Below are 12,448 nucleotides of genomic sequence, written 5' to 3'. Positions count from 1 at the left end.
TGCAAGTTTTATTTCTTTAAAAATTCCATACAAAAGTAAAATATAAACATTCTTCTTCATCGTTTTGTTCAACGCTGAGTGGTCATCTGGTGGTTTTTGTTTGTATTTTATTGCAATAATGTTTGAAATATGTATTTCTGCCCTTCCTATATATATATATACATATATATATATATATATATATATATATATATATATATATATAGTATATATATAAATATATATATATATTGTATATATATATATATATATATATATATATATATATATATATATATATATATATATATATATATATATATATATATATATATATATATATATATATAAATATATATATATATTATATATATATATATATATATATATATATATATATATATATATATATATATATATATATATATATATATATATATATATATATATATATATATATATATATATATATATATATATGAATATATATATATATATATATATATGAATATATATGTGATTGTATGTTTACAGAAGCCTCCTCAATTATTATTGAAATCTTGACATTCGGTATCTCCACAATCTGTCCACGCTGATGTAATTTTCCACTGTCCGGTACGCGATATTGACTCTTATCTGCTGTACCCATAAATGTATAATATACAATTTCCTTCACAGAGCATGCCAAGAATATCTAAGTACTCAGTTCCTCCCTGACACGACTTGAACCGATGACACTTGCATGATGCTACTTCATGACAGAGCCGGACTCGGGCATTTGGGAAATGCATCTCCGATGGCGAAACGGCGAAACATCGAGAGGTGGCGACTGCAGGTTAAAGTTCAAGCATCGTCTACATATTCCGGCGGGCTACTACTGCTGGAAATGTACGAGCATCGTCAATAGCTGTCAGAAAACAGGATAATATTCCAAATTACATTCCAAGACAGGCGCCGTGGAGTAATTGGGTAGACGCTCTACTTTGAAACTGGCATCGCAGGTTCGATTCCCGCCAAGTGCAAAATAAATTCAAGAATGATTTATGTACTTTCAAATAGTCCAGGTGTTTGTGGGGGTTAAAAATAAATATACGTGTTTTTTCACTCTAATGTAAATTTCATACTATCCTTGACTGGTACCTGAAGTGCAGGTCTGACCACCTTGCCTTCATATAACAAACGATAATATTGACATTGCGTTAATGTAACGCAGTGCCCTATGCATTATTGGGTGCGTATAAGGTTCAGTAGTAGTAGCATTTTTATATATTTTTTTAATTCAAAAACTTATTAAATTATGCACTTTTATTTAAATTCTTATCCGCACTTAATGGCGCATGGGGCATATCATCGTAGCGACGTAGTGTTATCTTGATCGTTAATTTCATGAAGGCAAGGTGATCGGCTCTGAGCTTCTTGTATCAGTCCAGGGCGATATTAAATAAATATGAGAGTGATAATCACCCAAATTTATTTTGACCCCCCTGGGAATCGAACCCGGGACCAAAATGCACCGACTACTGCACTTCGGAGGTGGACAAAAATAAACTCAAGTTATAGACATCCATTTTAATTTTGTAAATTGATTGGCGGGCTTCTTTCTTCTTATTGCCATCATTTTCCTTCTTTAAATAATCCTTGATGAAACAAAGACGTTTAAACTTGTTACAATATTGTGTAAGATGTTAACATGGTTATTGGCTCAGTGTTGTAGTACGCACAAGAAAAATAAACACGAAATAATAAAATAAAAATAAAATAAAATATCTCGCAACATTCCTCCTCCGAGATCATACAACTTAAAGTCTTTAATCTTAAGTAGTATAGAAATATGGTATGTATGAAAGGATATGTAAACTTCATGATTTTTACATTGTCCAGTGGTTTTCAAATACGCTAAATTGTTAAATAATGTAAATTAAAATTTTAATTTAAATAAATGAAAAAATAGAAGAAAAAATGTTTTTATTCAAACGATTAAACATTGTTTTGAACAAAAAATTGTTTTAAAATAATAATAATTTTATTCATTAGGATTTTTACGAAGTTTGTGGAAGTTTTTTGGTGAGAGTATTTTAATGTTTTTGAATTAAAATAATCCCTGATTATGACAAGGTTCTTGTCGAAGCCGGTAGGTTAAATTGTATTCATAAAAAAGTGGTTATAACAAAGTTATGTAATTTGACAAACTTTATAAAATGTGCCACAAACATTAATTCATAAATATATTCATTCATTTCACTTTATGGAGGTTGAGGTTGATTCTTGAGAAACCATAAAGCAAGTATTTCCTGAATACCGCTGATCATCTTCTCCGTCTTAGACCTCATTACCGAGGGTTGAGACCCTTGTAGAAGCAATGCATCATCACTAGTTATCCCTTGACTGCGCTGCCAACCACCGAGGTGCCTGATGCTGCCTTAACTTGATCGGTCTATCGTGTAAGGATCTTCCTTGCCCTCCCTTCCCCTCCAGGCTACTGATCACAACCAGTCATTTCAGGCTTACCTCATTGTCACACGCAACGTGTCCAAAGAACTGGACTTCGTATATAGACATTGGCCTGAGTCAAAGTGTAATTCCTGGCTAATGAACTCGTTCGGAGTGATCATCTTACTAAATTGTAATTTTTAATTAAGGATAAAAGTAAATAAAATAATAATATTTCAATACTTTTGATACGTACTAATATGAGATATGTATTTAATCTTCATTTTTGGGAACTTAAATACTGAATTGAGAGGAAAGTATGCGTGTTTTAAAGCATCATCTTAGCATCCGCCGAAAGTATGAAAGGTGGTGAGTCTGGTCGTTACGCAGAGTACCTGCAGCGGGTGTTCAGTTTGTTGATGTGGTGCGAAAAAAATACAACTTTATGTGCTGATTAAACAAATGAATTCTATGTCCAATTAAACTAAATGATATACAAAGTTATAAAAATCAAATTGAAGGGGCTACCGTCAGCTATACTTCCAAACCTATAAAATAAGAATTCACATATGAAAGGAATGTAACATAATTTTATTTATAATTTTTTGACGTCTCAACATAAATGAAGAAGAATATGGAAGTCTGGGCATTATTAGGCTGGTTAGCACTTAGCTCACATTACACACGTGCAACATTCACACACGATTGACAACCACACTACTCAAATTTGGACACACTTAAAATGTTCCTAACATTTTTTTGTAAATGCATATGCATATGTATATCATATATTTTTCAAATACCAATGTAATATGGATGTTCAAAATGAGCAGATTGGTGAAAATTACACTAGTGTATTTTGTATATTAAAAGCTATATCTTACACTATTATATTAACTGATTACTTAAGACAGCCAAATGCCAGGCCGTAAGCCCTGGAATGATCAGTCTTTCATCTTATTTCGTATAAAAACGCTAGATGTTTCATCTGAAGTTGAGACACGTACGTATGAATACTCTCTACCCATTGATCATGCTCACACCGATCCAAGTCGGGCAATCGCTGGAATCAAACTATGTTACACGCGAATGATTTGTATCCCATGCGATTTCCTTGTAGTACACCCATACAGGAAGACCACTAACGGAAAGGTGCAGAATTCTCAATGACTGAAAAACAATGAAATAAAATGAACATGTCCGATATTCAAATACAGGGCGCGCGCCTGCGCCGGGTTTGATTTAGTGCCCGTCCGGTTTATAGGTCCGCATGAGGATTCAAGCAGTTATCACCGCGGGGAGCATGTCAGCCAAACAGTATGGAACTGGACTCGTGTTACAGATGATATTATAAGATGTGACGAGATCTCGAACTAAAGAAAGTCCCTATCTTCCTCTTCTGTTTCTTATTATTTTTCGTATTCTTATTATTCTTCTGCTCGGTGTAGGCCTTGTGGCCTGTTTTTATGAGGAATTAGCCTCCTGCGATGTTGATTTCCAGCTGCCAATCCATCTTTTTGGTGGTTTGGTCCCGGAGCCATCTACCTTGGGGTAGGCTGTGCAGTGCAATGTGTCTCTACTTACTAACCACATTTTTTTTATTCTTCTTCTTCTTTTTCTCATTCTTCTTCTTCTTCTACTTTTTCTGGAAAAAAAACAATTTCGTTAATGTTACCTGGGTTCAAAGAAAATTAAGTTGCGATTTATCATACGGTACCTTAAGAATGATGTTTTTATTGATACATTCAATCAATTCATTTGACATATGAAATAACGATTTTAAGACGAGTCAATGATTTCAAATTTTATCATAAATTTCGATTATGTAGTAAATTTGGATACAAATATTAAATATTGTTGTTTAAAACAAATTAGAGAAAAAATGAATGCATTACTGATCCTTTATGACATGTTAAAACTACATGTGTGTAAAGTTCTAGTTCCTGCTCTTGTCATAATTCGTGTGTGTATCTCGCAACGCTTGTGAGCTGTTGTGACTAAAGGAATTTCTGTTTTTACATTGCCAGGAGACAATAGGCAATGAAGGAGGATGAGTCAGATGGGTCCTCAAGGGCCAAATCGTGTGACTTCCAATGAAACAACACCTTTGCCTACAACACATATCATGCTTCACAATGCATTTTTCCCTTCACACCTTGAGAGAGTCTTTTAAAAATAAGATAAACTCTACACATGAATCGAGACATAGTGAACAAATATAATTTCATTAGAATGTATTCTGAAAAAGTACCAAAAATGAACTCACTGTAAAAATTTTAATTTTACATTTTAATGTAAAGATATTTTACAACATTTTGAGTGTGTCCAAATACTTGTTCACAAAATCTGGATTATCTCCAATTACAGGAGTTATTTTCATATTATTTTTGGACATCTCATCAAAGATGAAGAAGAATATGGGAGTCTGGGCATTTACATTTATTTAATAATATGAAAATAACTCCTGTAATTGGAGATAATCCAGATTTTGTGAACAAGTATTTGGACACACTCAAAATGTTGTAAATAAATTATATGGTCAAATTATAAGCTTAATAATAAAAATGAAAATGGTATTTTCTGGCGTTTCTCATGTGTGTGATTATAATCCAGGATTCGGATCTCACATACTAATATAAGAGTTTCTGCTTAGTAAAAAGCTTCTTTACATCTCACCAATAGATGTCTCTAGTGAAGTTCTAGTGATTCAAGAACAAGGTTTCTAAATTGGTTCATATATATAGAACTTCCAAGAATTTGAGTAGTGTGGTTGTCAATAATGGGTAGAATTGGTGAATGTTACACGTGTGTAAAGTGATCACTTAAACCAGCCTATGACGGTCGTCAGCCCCGTAAATGCCCAGACTTCCATATTCTTCTTCATCTTTGATGAGATGTCAAAAAATAATATAAAGATATTTTAATATATTTTTTGAAATTTATGCTTGACATGGTAAATTTTAATATCTATTTGAATGCAATGTTCGAAAATGATGCGACACGTATCGAAACACGTGCCACAATTGATTTAAGAAATAGTTTTTGTTTACCAAGCACAACTTAAATTAAAAATGGATAGATATACGTATACAACAAAGTGACTTATGAATCAATTATTGAAAATACTTAGCAAAACTAATGTTTATGAAAGCAAACATACTAAACTCTAAAGTACCTACCTACATCTATCTTAATAATAATAGTATCTTTCTGAATAATAAACTTTTAGTTGAAAAAATTAAGATAAGAAAGTAAAATTAATAACTTTTTCTAAAAATATACATGATGTACCTAATATGTATGGACTTGTGCGAAACAATGAATTTTGCAGGTCAATATAATATATCTGGATTTGTAATTTTTTATAGGTCGCAATGGTGCAAATAGTGAGGTTTGAAATTGAGGTTAAAATTTAATATTTTAAGCTTTTCTTCATATTTTTTTTTCAATATATTTTACTGTAAGTATTTGTAAAAAAAAACATATTGTGAACATATTGTGAACATCTTGAAAAATTAACATAATTCCTATAAAGGTGTCTTCTCTTGGATAGCATGCATTCATGACTATTTCTCTTAAATACGACCCTTATTTTGAGTATTTGATATGTTTACCGAGGACACTAAACACTGGACTTAAAGATGAAAAAAGGCCTTCAAGTAACAGTTGTGTGGGTTTAAGATATTGCGTGTAACAAATTACGGCAAAACCTCCTACGAATATTCAGTGTGTCCTCTACTTTAAACGACTCTTCTATAGTTAAGTAATTTCATAAAGTAAATCGGTGGTTAAGAAGCATAAATTGGAGGCCATGAAAACAATGGGTTTTTTTTATATCAAGTTTTAAGTACTGATTAGAGGATTCATAATGTGGGCTGAATAACCTCCCCAACCAAATAAGGTTTAGGTGGCTACCGATTAAAAAGGAGCTAAATGCACACTTGCGCCAACACCCAAGGTGTTTCTAAGTGAGGAGATGATAAAACAGTTTTCTCATTTCAGAAACCAATGATTACACGGCTGTCCAAACTCAAAAGACAGTAAGGGACATCTTTTTGTAGTACGTAGATTCTACTTAGTCCAAAAATGTAAAAAAACGTAGGTACTACAAAAAATGTCCCTTACTGTGTTTTAAGTTTGGCCAGCCGTAACACCTCCCATCGCAAATTTACGTCAATGAGTCTTCCTGGGTATATTACCTTGCTTTAAAAGCTGGTATGATTCAGTTGATTAAAAAACCATAACCAGATTGAATTCATATAATCTGGCGACTACATTTTTAACTTTTTATTACAAGAGTAGTATGCTTTTATAAATGTGTTATTTTCTATAGTGGGAATGTGCATTTATTAAAGTTACTTCAGTAAAATATTCATAGTAGGTATACCGCATAAGTTTTCGTCTGAAATTCTAGACGCGAACCTGACTTGGGAGGACGCAAAGGAGCTGGTGGCCAACAGAAAAGCCTGGAGACAGTTTGTGGACTCTGTATGCTACACATCTCTCAATCCTACGGATTGGTCTGCAGCAACGGATAACATCTCCTTCGCCATTCTAGTATATTTTCCGAAACCCTCTTCAGCTCTTCATACGTCGAGCAGCCCATATCCTCGTTTAAGTCGTTTGGATATTCGCGGCGTGGGCGTCCTCTAGCGTTTATTCCCTCGAAGGTCCCCTCCTTAATGTAGTATGTGACTAAAATTAACTTCTTGTCGAAACGTACGTATGGAGTGTATTACTGTATGGCTGCGAGATATGGTGCCTATCTGAAAGATTCAAGAATAGGCTGAATGCGTTTGAGATGTGGACCTAAAGAAGAATGCTCGGGGTATCCTGGAGAGACCACATCTCCAACGACAAGGTACTCCGATTAATCGAAGAAAGAAAACACCTACTCGCAACTATCTCCAAGAGACGCGCCGAATGTATCGGTCACGTTTTAATACAAGAGGGTTTCCTCCACATAATATGCTACACATAGGGAGCGGATATGATTGAATTAATTAACTAATACCGCATCACTTGTAAATAACATTAAATTTGTCTAACGAAGTGATTCGGTGTTATTCAATATCAACCAGTATGATTTTTCAAAAAGAATTTATTGATTTTTCTATTCGAAATGCTAAAGAGGAAGTCTTGTATATCGGTGGTAATAATTAAAGTCAAGGTGTCAATGACTTTCGTGACAATTTGTAAGAAGTAAAAAAGGTAGTTGACAGAAGTTTCAAACATTTAAACAGAGAAAACTCTTTGTAAATACTGGGATATTTTCCCGATAATTATTAATATGAATCTGTTGTATGATATATTAAAAATAAACTAATAATATGCTTTCAAGTATTATATTCTTTATACCAATAATAAATTTTTGTGTATTGAATTTTCATACAAGTAAACTTAAAAGCTACGAGTTTCAATACTTACACATATAGGGTATGTTTATTTAGAAAACAATGGTGATCGTTATTAAAAATTCATTTGCATTTGTTTTTTAGCTTTTACATATTATATGAACGTGTGACTTTTTTTCTTTTTCTGTTATTCTTCTCCGTGGGTAACAAGCTTTGTGATGATTGGTTCGCTTCTTTCATTGTCACTCTCCACCCGGCTCTATCCTCCGCTCGTCTCTTCAACTCGGTGTACCCGCTACATCGCATGTTGGGGATGATTTGGTCAATGTAAAGAAAGCGGGGTCGTCCTCTGTAGTGTCTTCCTTCGTACATGCCTTTCGCAATCTGAAGAAGCAGGCCTGGGTGTCTTATATTCTGGCCTATCCATTTGGCTTGTTGTTTACTTTATTATGTAAGTATCTTAACTCCCAGCCCTGTTTAAATTTTCGTTGTTCCCTATATATTCCGAACAATGAATCGCCTGTAGTACCACATCTCAAATGTCTCCAGCCGCCCCCGTTCTGCCTTCCTAATAGTCCAAGTTTTGCATCCATGTAACCGGAAGCTCCAGGCTTAGAGATTAACATAAGATTTTTCCAATTTTAACTTTTATTATTAAACATTTTTATATTTATTATTGCATGCTATTGTAGCTTTTTTTATCCGTGTTACGATTTTTGATTTTGATCGATCATCCTGAGTAATTCTGCTGCCCAAATAAACAAATTCATTTATTGTTATGATTCTGAATGAAGTATTTTTACAAAGCTGTAAGTAGTATTTGAGTTATTTCCTTAACTGAATGTACTTAATTTACAAATAAAATGTATTTTAAACTTTATCATTGAGAATAATTTTATATACATAAATATATACATTATTTGTGTATATAACGTGTATAATGAATGTTATACAGCGCAACAAATTTACATTATGGAAAAGTAAACTTAGATAGGTTTATGGAAAGCAAACTTACTGCTAGGTTAATATTGTATTGAAAAAGAAGCATTATTTCTACTGTCCAGTGGTTTATTTCACCTGTCTGAAGCATTAGCTTGTACAACGCCGCAAGTCTGAAACATTTATGGCCGTCCATAGAGAAGTGACGTATGGCGCCAACTATCCCGTGGTAAATTAGTTCTCCGACAAAAGATGAACAATGTCCATGTTTTTGATTAAAGTTTTCACAGATTGTTGCTAAAATGCTTATAATTTTATAGGCAACATTAACTGGAAGGTTGTTATAAAAAAAAGTATTCGACAGTGTTTCTTGGATTTTAGGTTCTTTTTTTAGTAAAAAACGCTTTTAAAGCCCTTTCAAACTCAATGACGTTCAATGAAAAGTGTATTTTTTTATTGAAATATATTTGGACTTTAAATTTGTATTTTAAAAACGCATTTTATAAGGTGTGTTACTCAAACCTTATCCGCACCCGGTGGTGCATATATATATATATATATATATATATATATATATATATATATATATATATATATATATATATATATATATATTATATATATATATATATATATATATATATATATATATATATATATATATATATATATATAATATATATATATATATATATATATATATATATATATATATATATATATATATATATATATATATATAAATATATATTTATATATACATATTTTCCCGTTTCAAAGGAAACGGCTTTTTCCTTCTCAATACATAATTTATGACCTTTAGGAGGTCCTGAGCAAGAAGCTGTTTGCTTTTCAGCTGGTCGACATTACTAATCAAGTTAAATAAGGCGAGTGACTCAAAACAAAGTTATTTTATAAATTATTAAGTGTAAATTACAAAGTTAATGCTTCAACTGATTAAAGTCGATAACCTTAAAAAGTTCTGTTAATTCCAAATTCGTTTACCACTTATAACTGAGTAATTTAAAGATAACACAATAAAAGTAAAAATATTTTTGGAAAAAAAAATTGTACTCGAATTATATAATTTATTCATTTTATTAAAGAAAAGCTAAATCTGTCTGAATAATAATCTTCATCTGGCTTTTCTGAAAGGATCTAAGTTTGAAGAAAATAAAACGGCCACCGCTGTCAATGCATACATCCTTCGTCTCTTCTAAATCATGGATCTCCTTATTATTTCGCCTGTTGATTTCATATTTTCGATACACTGATATATTGATCGTCCTTAGTCTTCCATGACTTCTTTATTAACTAAATTCACATCGTAGATTTGTCATACACTTTCCTTTTAACTTACTCTTTCCACATTTCCTAACCATCTTATCTAATCGATGATTCTCATTTCGACTTTGTATTATTTCGGTATTTCATATTCGGCACTTAATATACAGTAAACCCCCCTACAACGTTGAGATAGGTACCCCTTTATCATAGGGAATGTTATAAGGAATTAATGTTTTAAACTCTATTTTTACATTTTAACTAGTGAAAATGACTGATAGTAATTTAAAAACGTTAATACATCTATAACTTCAACTCCGATGACGCGGATGACGTACTTATCATACGTCGTTTTGTCCCACACGTATCTGAGAAATTGTATGTTGACTGTATTCCTGCTGATTTTTTTTTTAGCCAGCTCCATGTTTCACTTCTTAACTTACCATGAAATTTTGTTTATTATTTTTTTAATGAAAATTTGTCGAGTTAATTTCATTAATCAGTTATTTCGCAAATTTCTCCCTACTACAGGGTGGTTTAAGTGAAACCTTCAATAAGGAAATCATCACTCCCCTTCATTATTCCATTGTTTTCATGATTGTTTAATCCAAACACCAAGATTACTTCTTAAACAAACACAAAAGTAAAAGTCTTCTATCCCATCTCAGTCATTTTCAAATCTTCCAAATAACTTTGCATAATAAGCTTCGCAGTGTTTTACTGACAACATTTTCATCAAAAGTTTTCCAAACCAAAGGACATAATACGGAGGATTTTATCCCTGACAAGGATTCTGTAGAAACTTTTGTGTTTGCATCATAATGTAATTTTGAATCCAATGGCTTCTCGATACTAAAATACGGATCTTAATTTAATATTCATTTGGAATTAAGTTAAAGCATAACATACACTCTATAAGTGTTCATATTATTATGTTAAACGAGCATTTATATTTTATTTTAATTAACTGGATAATTAAAAGTTGGTAAAAATAACTTCGCTATCATTTGGGGTACCTGAAAATACACTTGAAGAAGAAGATATAAGAAATGTGTTTTCATTTTTGGATTTAATCCTTTAGGGTATTATTTAATTTTTAAACAAACTCTATATACATATATTCATGTAAATAAATGTTTATATTTATACATATATATATATATATATATATATATATATATATATATATATATATATATATATATATATATATATATATATATATATATGTATATATACATATATATATATATATATATATATATATATATATATATATATATATATATATATATATATATATATATATATATATATATATATATATATATATATATATATATATATATATATATATATATATATATTTCACAAGTATTGTTGGAAACTCGTGGACAGTATAAATGAGTTACAATATGAAACAAAGTTATTTTGTAAGTTATATTGAAAAAGGGAAAACCACAAAGCTTCAAATATTGAATCAAAATATATGATTTGAATAATTTCAAACTGTAAGCTCGTTTACATACAAGTTTTAATTTCCTTCAGAAAAGTTCGTGGGAATGAAGTCAATCAAACCAATCAGTTAAAAAGTTCGTCAGCCACTCAACGAAACTTTATTAACACTCCAAGTCCCTCCATATCCGCATTGGACAAACACAGAATAAGAGTTTTGACATCTCATTTCAATATGTCATCATCGGATTCATAATAGCAGGGTCGAGAATTGAAGAGCGATTTTATGATTGGTATTTTTTTTAATATTACTTTTGGTCGTCGGACGGTTTCTGAGTAATTCTTGTTTTTTGTCTACCAACTGTTACAATATATACTGTCAACTATATTTTTAATGTACACTAATCAAGTTGGTACATATTTTGTAATATAACAAACGTTAAAAGTTGGCAAGGAACATCTTTAATTATATTTTATTTGAATCATTACAATTCGTTTTGTTAAGGCCCAGCATTCGTCAAGTCTCTACTTAATTTTCTCTAAATCTATGTACCATTTTACGTAATTGATTTTTATCTTTAAACATCGTTTTGCATTGAAAAATGAGTTTTCTTCCAAATATTTATCTGGTTATGAAAAAACAGTTATTGAAAGTTATTTACTTTAAAAAATCTGTATATTATTATTGTTATTCTTAAAAACAAAAAAATATCTAATTTACATTTTTTTAATCGGGCGTAAACAGACATGTGACCTCTCCGGTAGAACGATGCGACTTAGCTAATGCAACCTTAAGACGTAAAAAAACCTTTACTAACAAACGCGTGTTTCTTATATTTTTTACGACTTTGCGCAGAGTTCCTGTCGAGATGTGAAAATGTTCATTTTCAGATCGACAAGAGACTGGACGATTGATGTACACTTTTCAGATAGCACCACAAAAATCTGGTAGTGGTAAATAGGGCGATTTGGGTGGCCTAGTGTGTCCATATGGACCCCACCGGATT

Source organism: Brachycentrus maculatus, unplaced genomic scaffold (genome assembly GCF_059751285.1).
Source record: "Brachycentrus maculatus isolate JH-2025_06_01 unplaced genomic scaffold, ASM5975128v1 h1tg000048l, whole genome shotgun sequence".
NCBI lineage: Eukaryota > Metazoa > Arthropoda > Insecta > Trichoptera > Brachycentridae > Brachycentrus > Brachycentrus maculatus.
This window is presented reverse-complemented; position numbering follows the sequence as displayed.